The sequence below is a fragment of the Oryctolagus cuniculus genome, chromosome 5 (assembly GCF_964237555.1).
Source record: "Oryctolagus cuniculus chromosome 5, mOryCun1.1, whole genome shotgun sequence".
Taxonomy (NCBI): domain Eukaryota; kingdom Metazoa; phylum Chordata; class Mammalia; order Lagomorpha; family Leporidae; genus Oryctolagus; species Oryctolagus cuniculus.
This window is the reverse complement of record NC_091436.1, coordinates 117,724,627-117,737,401: the sequence shown is the minus strand read 5'-3', so window position 1 is coordinate 117,737,401 and position 12,775 is coordinate 117,724,627. Positions and strand designations below refer to the sequence as shown.

Below are 12,775 nucleotides of genomic sequence, written 5' to 3'. Positions count from 1 at the left end.
CAGCCGGAAAGGGAGACGCGGAAGAAGCCGGGAAGCGTTGCGTTCTGGGAGTTGTAGTCCTTTCCCGGTTCCGGATGTTTCACCGCGTTTTTTCAAGCTGTGGTCCCTGACCTACTACCGTGACCAAACAAGGGCTGGCGGGTTAGTCCTTCCTTGAAAGTAGACTGAACATTATAGGAGGGTTTATAACGCAGGAAGATGAAAACAATAAAGACCAGTCGTCTTTAAAATACACTTGAATTAGAACTGCCCTCAAGTGGCTTCTAGAGAGGAGAAATTGGATTTTGAGACTCTAGGAATGGAGTATAGAATCATGGCATGTGCAGGGAGAAGTTAGAGTTAGGACCCTTTTGCTATCTGAATACCTTTGCCTGAAGTACCTCGTAAAAATAGGTCGCAGAGGAGGATGAAGTGAAAGAAAAATTTTCGGTATGTACTCTGCCCACTTATAGATGGCTTTGTGTGTTATACAAAATTCTGGATGTAAGTTACTACACTGTCTTACTTGCAAACAAGTAAATTAAAGGTTTCCTTGATTTATGAAAAGATCACAGGATCCTCTTCAGTAACCTAGTGTGCAGAGAGATAAAGACAAGGTGGGGGTATTTAATGCCATCTTTGATTGAATATGAATCAGTAATTAAAATATAGCAAATATGAAATTAAAATGTAAGTTGTACAAGGTGTTCTTGTTTTAGTCCTTCGTGGTTGATTTTCTAATTATATTTTTAGTCTTTTTTGTTGTATAACTTACATGTAGTAAATGTAATTCACAAATCTTAAACATACAGATCAATGAGTAATTTTATTTATTTGAAAAGCGGAGAAAAAGAGAGGGTGAGAAAGAGAGATCTCCCATCTGCTGGCTCAACCCGGAAAAGTGCACAATGGCCAAGGATGGACCAGACCAAACCAGAAGCCCAGAACTCGATCCTGGTCTCCTACCAAGGTGACAGGGACCCAACTGCTTGCTCCATCACCCACTGCCTCCCAAAGTGCACATTAACAGGAAGCTGGAATCAGAAGCGGAGCCAAGATTTGAACCCAGGTACTCCAAAATGGGCTGCAAGCATCCCAAGCAGTATCTTAACCGCTTCAGCAAATACCCATCCCAGCTTTTACCTTTGTAGACACCACTCTGGATAATGAAAAATGTGTCAATTGCCCCAGCATATGTTTTTAATTTTTACTTCACAGGAAGTTAAAGTATCAAATTAACTAACACAGAACAATCAGTAACTCTATTCATATATCACAAATTTTTGCCAACTATTAGCTTATGTTTGAAAGCCTCCAGGATCCAAAGTGTGCTGATAAATATTCCAAATATAACCTGCCAAAACAAATATGTATACCATCTATTTGTATGTGTATTTTTTTAGTTATCATTATTCATTTTATAATTACTAAATGTTTTACGCAGTCCTGTTAGGCAGATAAATTGATCATTAAGCAAAGAAAATAAGGCTGTCATTTGATTACTTGCTTTTGTATGGGTTAATAAGCAAAAAAGAAGTTCCAGAATGAGAATCCTAATTGCAATTGTGTAGTAAGGGATAATTACTTTTTAAAAATTTTTACTTATTTATCTATTTTTATTTAGTTGAGAGAGAGTGATCTCCCACTGCTTGTTCACTCCCCCTGGCCAGCAACAGCCAGGATTGGGCCAGGCTGAAGCCAGGAGCCAGAAATGCAATCCAGGTCTCCCACATTGAGTATCAGAACCCAAGTGCTTGCGCCATCACCTGCTGCCTCCCAGAGTACACATAAGCAGAAAACTGAAATTGGGGAGTTGGCATTGTGACGTGTCCCGTGAAGCCACTGCCCACAATGCCAGTATCCATATGGGTCCCATTTCCAGTCCTGGCTGCTCTGCTTCTCATCTACCTCCCTGCTAATGTGCCTGGGAAAGCAGCAAAGGATGGCCCATGCACTTGGGCCCTTGCACCCACTTGGGAGATCTGGATGAAGCTCCTGGCTCCTGGCTTCAGCCTAGCCCAACTTGGCCATTGTGGCCATTCAGGGAGTGAACCAACAGATAGAAGATGGCTGTCTTTCCCATTCTGTCTCTGTAACTCTCCCTTTCAAATAAGTAAGATAAATATTATTTTAAAAAAGAAAAACGGGAATTAGAAGCAGAGCCAGAATTCAAACCCAGGCACTATGATACAGAATACAGGATCCCAAGTGGTGTCTTAAACCATTGTACCCAATACCCACCCAGAGATAATTACTTAGTAACTCAAGAATGTCTTTATCACTTATTCATAGCTCTTATTTTTGAATATTCTAAATGTAATACTGATAGTATTCTCTTCTCTGGAAACAACTTGAAATTAAAAAAAAAAAACAGGAAGTTTAATTTAAACTAGCAAAGAAATTAAGTCATTTCTAGTGGGAAGTCCAAGTACTGTGAGTCTATAAACTGCATCTTTGAGCTTAACACATTTTTTTTTTTTCTGGGCTTCAGTTTCCACATATGTAAGATGAGAAACTGAGTTAGAAAGTCTCTAATATCTATCCCACTCTTGCATTCCATGAACCTGTGGTACATTTGGAAACTATATAACTGTTTATATATTCTAAACTATATATTCTGTAGTGAGTTAATCATGCAGTGCTCCTTGATGGAGATTTGATTTGCCCTAATGTGGTAATTTTCAGCTGTGAAGGACAAAGGGCTATTGAGTTGATATTCCTGTCTTTTTCCATGAGATCAGGGCGTCTCTAAGCGGAGAAAGCATGTTTTCTTTGTTATCCCCCACTCCTCCAAACAACCCAGAGAGAACAATCAAGTTGTTGCTTAAAAAAAGCTTGGTGAATTTGCACATGTATCATACAGACTCATGTGAGCTTAGCCACTGACCCTCTTCGACTTCTGATTCAAAATTTCTTGGCACACATAACCTGGTGAAGCAGTGCATTTGTGTTTCCATATTTGCTCAATTCCTGCTTTCCTCCTTATGCACTTTCTTTTCACCTGAATCCTTGAAGGACCCAAACCAGTCTCCAAGGCTAAATAAACACTAGAGGGCTCTCTAGAGAGCAGAATATGCAGGACAACCATGGAGAACAAAGATTGCCAAGTATATGTAACACTTGCATTTTTCTGTGTCCTTAGGGACCAGAAAATACCCAGAGACACAATTCAAATTTATAAAAATTATTATTAATACTCTATAAATGATACATATCTTTGTTCAAACATTATACTTTGTAAAAGATTTCAAAGAGTGCCCTGTGATTAATAACTTCTTTTAGGCATCATGAAGGTATCACAATGCATTATGAGTCCTTTGACACTTACCCAAAGTCCACAGAATCTTAGAGGTAAGAAAATCTACACCTCAGGGCAGATATTTGAGCTGCTTCTTAGAATACCTGCATCGGTTCATTGGTTTGAACAAAGATATAGTATGTTAAGATCCAAAGGCAGAATCTGACCTTTAAGCATCAGTAAAATTTACTTAAATATTAAGTGAACAACATACTTACCTGGCAGGGGAGATACCATGATCACGAAGGTGGTTTTCCCAGGGCGAGGCTCATCCATTGCACTCCGGATGTGCTGACCCCTGCGATTTCCCCAAATGTGGGAAACTCGACTGCATAATTTGTGGTAGTGGGGGACTGCGTTCGCGCTTTCCCCTGCAAAAAAAAAAAAAAAAAAATTAAGTGAACAGATATTTTGTTTTTAAATGAATTAAAAATGAGTTAGAGGCCTGGTATAAAATATTGTGTGCATTAAAAAATAGTAGGTGTAAGTTTGGACTGTAGCAATGCAGGAGGGCTAAAGAAATGAGTTAGTATAATCAGCCCTACATAATCCTGGATTCCATATCCATAGATTCAACCAACCTTGAATCAGAAATATTCAGGAAAAAAACTTGCATCTGCACTGAATGTACTGAAGGTTTTTTTTTGTTATGATTTGCTGAACAATGTAGTACAGCAGCTGTTTTATTGCATTTATACTGTATTAAGTATTACAAGTAATCTAGAGCTTATTTGAAATATACGGGAGGATATACATAGGTTATATGCAAATATTATCCCATTTTATATGAGGAGCTTGAGCATTCACAGATTTTGCTAACAGAGAAGGGTCTTGGACCAATCTCCCATGCATATGGAGGGGCAATATTTGAAGAGAGGATCAGAAAGTGGGAAACATAGCCTCTAGGGAGATGTAGCATTGATGGCATTTTTTTAAGATTTATTTTATTATTTATTTGAAAGAGTTACACAGAGAGAAAAGGAGAGGCAGAGAGAAAGAGAGAGAGGTCCTCCATCCGCTGGTTCACTCCCCAATTGGCCTCAACAGCCAGAGCTGTGCAGATCCGAAGCCAGGAGCCAGGAGCTTCTTCTGGGTCTTCCCACACGGGTGCAGGGGCCCAAGGACTTGGACCGTCTTCTATTGCTTTCCCAGTCCATAGCAGAGAGCTAGATTGTCTCGAACCAGTGCCTATATGGGATGCTGGCACTGCAGGCAGTGGCTTTACCTGCTATGCCACAGCACCGGCCCCAAATTGATGGCATTTTAAGCAAAGTGTAAAGGTTGCCATAGCCAAGGCTTTGGGAAATACCAGTGTGGCAGGAATGAAGGGTCTGCAGGAGAGATGAGTATATGGTAGCACTGGAAGCAACCATGTACACATTAAGCAAATATATATAAATTAACCCTCAATCTGTTTAAATGTAGAAATCCAAGCAAAAAATAATCAAGGGGCTGGCATTGTGAACTGTGTCATGCCACTGCTTGGGATGCTCACATCCCATACCAGAGTGCCAATTTGAGTCCTAGATATTCCACTCCTGATTCAGCTACCTGCTAATGCACTTGGGAAGCAGCACATGATGACTAAACACTTGAATTTTTGCTACCTACTTGGGAGACCCAGATGGAGATCCTGGCTTCGGCCTACTTTGGGCATTTGGGAAGTAAACCAGTAAATCAGAATATCTCTCTCTCTCTCTCTCTCTCTCTCTCTCTCTGTGTGTGTGTGTGAGAGAGAGAGAGAGAGATACTCTGCCTTTCAAATAAGTAAATCTTTTTAAAAATCAGATAATAAAAGCATCATAAGTGCATCTAGAAGGGTAATAGTGAAGATCCAACACTATTGGAAGAAATTTGAACATAAAGTTTAATTGTATCCTCGCCATTTGCCTAAACTACACACATCCTCCCATATGCTTTAAATCATCTCTAGATAACTTTTACAACACCTAATATAAAGGAAATGTATGTAAATAGTTGTCACACTGTATAGTTTAGGGAATTATGACAAGAAAAATCATCTGTACATGTTCAATACAGACCAAACCCTTGTGGTCCTATCTGCATAATGTGTGATCCATGATTGGTTGACTTTTTGGATACAGAACCTGGAAACACAGTGGGCCAACTGTGTTGATCTTCATCATCCTTCCAGTTCACAAACATTATGTTGAGTTTGATTGTTGTTATTAAATATTTACTTATTTATTTGAAAGGCAGAGTTACACAGAAAGGAAGGGAGTGAAAGAGAGAGACAGAGATGGAAATCGATCTTCCATCTGCAGGTTCAATCCGCAAATGGCCACAACTGCTGGGGCTGGACCAGGCCAAAGCCAGGAACTCCATTCAGGCCTCCCACATTGTTGGCAGGGATTAACCTGTTGTGCTACAACACTGACCCTTCTGTTGGTTTTTAAAGAGTGTAAAAAAGCCATTGACACTCTATAGTATATGTACTACAAATGTCAAAACAAAAATCTCTGAGAAACAATGGTTTAATGTTCACCAGCCTTTTGCTGGATTCTTTGATGAGGTTCTCAAAAATATCTCTCACCTGCCATCTGAGGAGTAAACCAGTGGATGGAAGATCTCTATAGCTCCGCCTTTCAGAAAATTTTTTTTTAAATTTTAAATATCAAAAAAACTCTCTTGTGACACCAAATCTGTATGGAAATTTTTCATGCCCTGTGTCCATCTGATGAGTCCCGTTTTTCTCTATGCTAATATAGGCAGTGGATATGAAAAAACTGAAGGTGTTGGCTCAGTCTCGGAGGCCTGGGGAATGTGACTTTTAAAATAATCACTCTACTACTCACTGTCATGCTCCAGTGCCACCATTATCACTTGAAAATCCAAAGCACTCCAACAATTTTTATTTTAAAAATTGAAAGAATATCAGGGCACATATTAGAATTTCACAGACTATTTAGTGTAAAGCTCCATTTTGTAATTTAGATAACAGAGACCCAGAAAAATACTCTGAATTAAACATATTTAAAAAAGAGGGGTGTGTGTGTGTGTGTAGGTAGAGAACCGTGTGTGTGTGTGTGTAGGTAGAGAACAGGACAAGTTCCTGAAAGATCTGAGCAAATCGAACTTTAAGAACTGAAAATATAGTTATTGAAAGGATAAACTAGTGGACTGGTTAAAGTTAGAGTGGACATATTTGAAAAGATAAACTAGAAGATGGAGTTGAGGAAACTACTCATCATAACAGAGTAGAGAAAACAACACAAAGTGACAGTTTCATATTCCTTGCTTAGGATTTATGTTTTATAGTCCTATAAATGCAAAATCAATGGTAAGCAACAGAATTGGTATACATGAAACTAAATATAAGGAAATTTTGAGGGCCTAGTATTGTGGTACAGTGGATTAAGCTGCGGCTTGCAGCACCAGCATCCCATATGGGTGCCTGTTTGAGTCCCAGCTGCTCTACTTTCAATCCAACTCCCTGCTAATACATCTAGGAAAGCAACAGAAGATGGCCTTTTTGGGCTGGCCTTGTGGAGTAATGGGTTAGGTTGCTGCCTGTGACATCAGCATCTCATATGGTCGTCAGTTCGAGTCCTGGCTGTTCCACTTCCTATCCATTTCCCTTCTGATGGCCTGGGAAAGCAGCAGAGGGTGGCCCAAGTGCTTGGGCTCTTGCACCCATCTGAGAGACCTGGAAAAAGTTCCTAGTTCCTGGCTTCCACCTGGTCCAGCCCTGGCCATTACAGCCATTTGGAGAGTGAACCAGTGGATGGAAGATCTCTGTGTTTCTCCCTCTCTCTCTCTAACTGGTTTTCCAAATAAATAAATAACTGTTTTAAAAATTTATTTGACAGGTAGAGTTATAGACTGTGAGAGAGAGACAGACAGAGAGAAAGGCCTTCCTTCCTTTGGTTCACCCCCCAAATGGCTGCTACAGCCAGTGCTGCACTGATCCGAAGCCAGGAGACAGGAGCTTCTTCTGGGTCTCTCACATGGGTGTAGGGGCCCAAAGACTTGGGTCATCCTCCACTGCCTTCCCAGGCCATAGCAGAGAGCTGGACTGGAAGAGGAGCAACCAGGACTAGAACCGGCGTCCATATGGGATGCCGGCGCTTTAGGCCAGGGCGTTAACCCACTGCACCACAGCGGACACCACCCCCGACAATCTTTATCAGTTCAAAAACATGAAATGCTGTATCATTTCTTACCTGTTACCATAGAGTTGCTAAATGTGAATGAAATAGGACAACACCTGTGAATTGGAGAAGGATTGAGTCACGTAAGCCAGACTTACAGATAAACCTGGCCCAGAGACTTCTTGGATCACTCCTTTGCAATCCTCAATCTGCCAAAGCGAAACCTGATGCTTTTCCTTCACTGTCCCCAAGAATACTGTTCTTTCTAGTCCCCAGTTCTTTCCTGATAGTGTACTTCCTGTCTCGTATTCCACTTTCAGCAACTCTTAGACCCCTGTTATAATCAGTAACCCCAAATTACCCACTCCTTGATTCCCTGAGATGCTGGGAAGAGAGGGGGTCCAGGTAGCCACTTCACCCCTACGATATCTGAGTGAGCAGGAAGAACTGCCAGGCTCCAAGTGAAACCTCTTGCCCTGATGGACCAGAGCAACCATTCCCTGAGAACGAGTAAGCCCTGGACAAGCTGCCGCTGCCAGTTGCTTCAGTCCTGGTTCCCAGTCACCCAGGGACAGTCCCTATCTGGGCTTCTCAAACTTTGTTAGCAGACCCACAGATCTGCTCTTTTGGGGCATCACGAAAGAATCAGCATCAGGAGTTGCTCAGAGTAAAGTTTTATTTATTGTAACAGGTGAAGGGGACAGTGGGGGAGGTATAGTGGCCTAAAGACACAGCCTGCCTAGAAAGTAGTTTTCCAGGGCTTTTAAACAAGAATTAGAGGAGTGTCCAGAATGCAGAAAAGGGGAAATGAGGGGGTTCTTCTTGCTCAAGCAACACACATTTTTATTCAATGATCTGACTTGGGCTGGGCTTTTGCCTCATTCCTTCTGAGTAGTGGTTCATCCTATTCTGCAACCCCCAGTACAATTTTAAGTTAAGGTTTCCTGGAACATCCTGTAGGAAACAAGGAATAAACTTTTTCAGATTCTCGGGCCTTGTTCCTACACCCCTCTCTTGCCTAATTTTTGGCTAGAAACCAGCCTCAGATAGAGACCTAGTCACTGACCTCAAAGGCTTCAGAGGTGTTGATGACACCCTTTGGAACATGGGTGGACTGAGACACCAGCTCCTGCCCAGAGACTGGACTATCAGGTGCCAACTGACAGATGCCGCTGTGTTTGCTGCTGAATGGCAAAGAGCTGGCCCAGGAATCAGCTGTTGGGCCACTACCCAGAGAACAGCCCTGGTCAGCTGACCTGCTAGTCACTCCCAGTGGGTGGCGACCATTCTTCAGGTCATTTCTGTTGATGTCCACTAGATGGTGACCCTCTTCAGGTCATCCCTAGTTCATTTGAACAAGGACTGAGACCTGTGGCGTCAATGGTACCCAGCTCCTCCATGACTCTGAGGAAATTTCTCAACTTGCACTTGAGTTCTTGCTTTTCTTCCCTTTTTGCTTTTTCAAAGAATTTGAAACTTTAATGGGAGAAAGGACTAGGTAATAAGGGAAGCAAAAGGCAAGAGAACTTAACAATTTTAGTAAAATGAACCATAAATGAAATCAGCTAAAATTTTGGCCTTTCCCTTGTGTTTCATTCTGTCTCAGTCTTGAAGTGCAAACTGGACAGGCCACTACATCAGGGTTTTTAGTGAATGTGACCAGGCCTTAGTCAAGATAGGCCATGATGCAGAGGCCTAAGTCTCTCTTTTTATTACCCTCAAGTTTCTTTTATTATTTATGCAATCAAGAAACATTTCAGAGTCTACTTTATACCTAGGAATTATATTAAGTACAGAGTATGTGTTAGTGATTTAAGTGCATATCAGGGATGAATGCTTCGCATAGCAGTTAAGATGTCACTTGGGATGTTTCTGAGTACCTAGGTTCAAGTCCCAGTTCTCCCTATTCTAGCTTCCTAATGCACACCCTGGAAAGCAGCAGGTAATGGCCCAGATAATTGGGTTCTCCCACCCACGTGGGAAACCTAGATTAAATTCATGGCTCCTGGCGTGAGCCTGGCCCCGACTTGAGCATAGCAAGCATTTGGGGAGTGAACCAACAGATGGGAGATCTCTCTCTCTCTCTCTCTCTCTCTCTTACCTCCTGTTCCACCTATCAAGTGATATCAAATAAATAATGAAGTAAAACTTTTTTTAAAAAAAGCATATCATCTTTGGAAAACAGTATAGCAGTTCCTCAAAAAATAAAAAATAGAATTATCAGCAGTGCCACTTCTGGGTATATATATCCAAAGAATTGAACTCAGGATGCCCAAGAGATATAAAAATACCCATGTTTGTAGCAATATAATTCACAATAGCCAAGAATAGAAGCAAATCAAATGTCCATAAATAGATGACTAGATAAACAAGGTGTGATGTATATATATAATGGAACACTACGTAATCTTAAATAGGAAGGAAATCCTGTCATGTGCTGCACACACAGGAGTGCACCTTAAAGATACTTTGCTATGTGAAATAGCCAATCACAAAAGGACAAATACTTTATATTCCACTAATATTTGGTATCTAAAGTAATCAAGTTCATATAATGGAATCAAATGTGTATGGAATGGTGGTTACCAAGGGCTGAGGGTAGGAGAAAGGAGAGTTGCTCAGTGGTGCTAAAGTCTGAATATGTGTGTCCTCTTTAAATGCAGTGTGGAAATATAACCCCCAGGGGGATGTTAGGAAGAGGATTGGTCTTTGGGAAATGATTCAGTCATGAAAACAGAGCCCTCCTGAGTGCTTGTCTTACTCTGTTTTGTGTTGCTATAACAAAATACTTGAGGCTTGCTAATATACAAAGAGGTTATTTTGGCTCATGGTTCTACCTATGATCAGGCAGCCATATCTGATCAGCTTGTTGAGGGCCTCAGACTCCACCACAACATGGCAAGAAAGTAGAAAGGGGGAAATGAGCATGTGCAGAAGGAGCCAGAGAGACCAAGGGTACATGTAGTCTCACTTTATAACAACTACCCTTGAGGCAACTAATCCAGTCCTGCAAGACCTGACTCACTCCTGAGCGATCCAGTCTAGGTTCAGGAGCACCTAATCCAGTCTCTTGAGAAAAACATTGATCCAGTCATGAGGGCAGTGCCCCTAGGACCCTATACCTCCCAGACACCACTGCCTTTTAGTGGGGACAACCCTATATTTTAATCCTAGCAGTGTCCTCATAGAAGAGGCCCCAGAGAGCTGCCTTGCCCCTTTCACCATGTGAAGACATGGTAAGAAGTAGCCATCTGTGAGGAATATGCCCTCACCAGACACCAAATCTGCCAGCACTTCAATTTCAGACTTCTAAGCCTTCAACACTATGAGAAATAAATGGCTATATTTCATTATAGTAGCCCAAAAGGACTAATACAAATGGTTATAGAGTTTCAGATTTGCGAGATGCAAGGGTTCTGGAAATCTGTTTCATAGCAGTGTAAATATACTTATTAATACTGAACTGTACACTTAAAATGGTTAAAAGGGAAATTTTATTATTTCAATGACAATAAAATATATACACATCATTCTTGCCCTTTTGGTCCTTAAAATTTAAAGAAGATAGTCATTAGGTAGACCTACAAATAAATGATTAGCATGGTAAAAAAAAAAAAAAAAAAAGGAACAGAAAGTAAAACCAGGTAAAAGTAGGAATCAGACCTACTTGATGTCAAAGAGACCAGAAAGGTCTCTTTGATTGTGGCTGTCCCTGTAGACCATACTTTTAATTTTGTACCCTTCCCCCCACCTCTAAACATACACACACACGCACAGCTGCACAACTCAGTCTCCAGCTTTAATACATTCTCCCCCTGCTCCCATAAACTCCTCCAACTTATCCATCTTCACTGCTCAGGACCATCTTTTTAAAAAACCAATGTGGTTGTGTCAACCCTTGCTTAAATTCCATCAGTGATTTCATTTGCCTTTTTGGAAGAAGTTGAACCTCCTTAGCATAACATGCAGATTCCTACTATCTATAGTCCTTCTAAGTCCAGCACTGCTTTCATCCCCGTGTCTTCTGCAGATCCCACTTCCTGGAGCTACTTTCTTTTTTTTTTTTTTTTTTTTTTTTTTTTTTTTTTTTTTTTTTTTTTTTTTTTTTTTTGACAGGCAGAGTGGACAGTGAGAGAGAGACAGAGAGAGAAAGGTCTTCCTTTGCCGCTGGTTCACCCTCCAATGGCCGCCGCTGCAGCCGGCGCACCGCGCTGATCCTGGCAGGAGCCAGGAGCCAGGTGCTTTTCCTGGTCTCCCATGGGGTGCAGGGCCCAAGCACCTGGGCCATCCTCCACTGCACTCCCTGGCCATAGCAGAGAGCTGGCCTGGAAGAGGGGCAACCGGGACAGAATCCGGCGCCCCAACCGGGACTAGAACCCGGTGTGCCGGCGCCGCAAGGTGGAGGATTAGCCTATTGAGCCACGGCGCCGGCCCCTGGAGCTACTTTCACTGCACTTGTCCTGTATGATTCAGATCAAAGACAACTTCTTTTGGGTCTGCTCAATTAGGCACCCCTTTCTAGGTGGCCATAATGCCCAGCTCATCTCAACAGCTCTCTCACTATGTTTTGATAGTTTACTCAGCTTTTTCCTCCCATGAAACACCCGAAGGTGAGGACTTAATACATTTTTCACCTTGGATTAGCTAGTGCCCAGTACTAGGACGTACATTAAATGTTTGGTGAATGAATAATTTCGAACGTGTATGTACTGTGAAGGAGAGGTTGACAGATGACGTTATGTGCAGAAGGATTCCTTGCCAGCTTTGGTGTACGTCTGTCCCAATTGTTAAGTACTCTTTTGTCTGCCAGGGAACATGGAGTCATTCACCATCAGAGCTGAAAGGGACTTAAGGGCTCAAGAGAAGCCAGAAGCAGGTTGAAATACAAGGTTTTTTTTTTTTATTTTTTTTATTTAGTAAATATAAATTTCCAAAGTACAGTTTATGGATTACAATGGCTCCCCCCCCCCATAATTTCCCTCCCACTCACACCCCTCCCATCTCCCACTCCCTCTCCCATTCCATTCACATCAAGATTCATTTTCAATTCTCTTTATATACAGAAGATCGATTTAGTATATATTAAGTAAAGATTTCATCAGTTTGCACCCACACAGAAACACAAAGTGTAAAATACTGTTTCAGTACTAGTTATAGCATTACTTCACATTGAACAACACATTAAGGACAGATCCCACATGAGAAGTAAGCACACAGTGACTCCTGTTGTTGACTTAACAATTTGACACTCTTGATTATGGCATCAGTAATCTCCCTAGGCTCTAGTCATGCGTTGCCAAGGCTATGGAAGCCTTTTGAGTTCACCGACTTCAATCTTATTCCGACAGGGTCATAGTCAAAGTGGAAGTTCTCTCCTCCCTTCAGA

The 12,775-nt window shown here is 41.6% G+C and overlaps 1 protein-coding gene and 1 non-coding gene across 2 annotated transcripts in view; both read left to right on the top strand.

Moving 5' to 3' along the window:
• The first annotated feature begins 53 nt into the window (after window positions 1-53).
• The window catches only part of PAQR8 (progestin and adipoQ receptor family member 8), a 151,561-nt gene continuing 138,839 nt past the window's right edge, over window positions 54-12,775 (top strand). The window contains exons 1-2 of the mRNA XM_051855627.2: window positions 54-429; window positions 822-1,048. The gene's annotated coding sequence lies outside the window, so the exon portion shown is untranslated. The remainder of the gene's footprint in view (window positions 430-821; window positions 1,049-12,775) is intronic.
• LOC138849906 (U1 spliceosomal RNA) lies at window positions 3,488-3,651 on the top strand. The gene has a single exon (XR_011389093.1). It is a non-coding gene; the product is annotated as a U1 spliceosomal RNA (small nuclear RNA).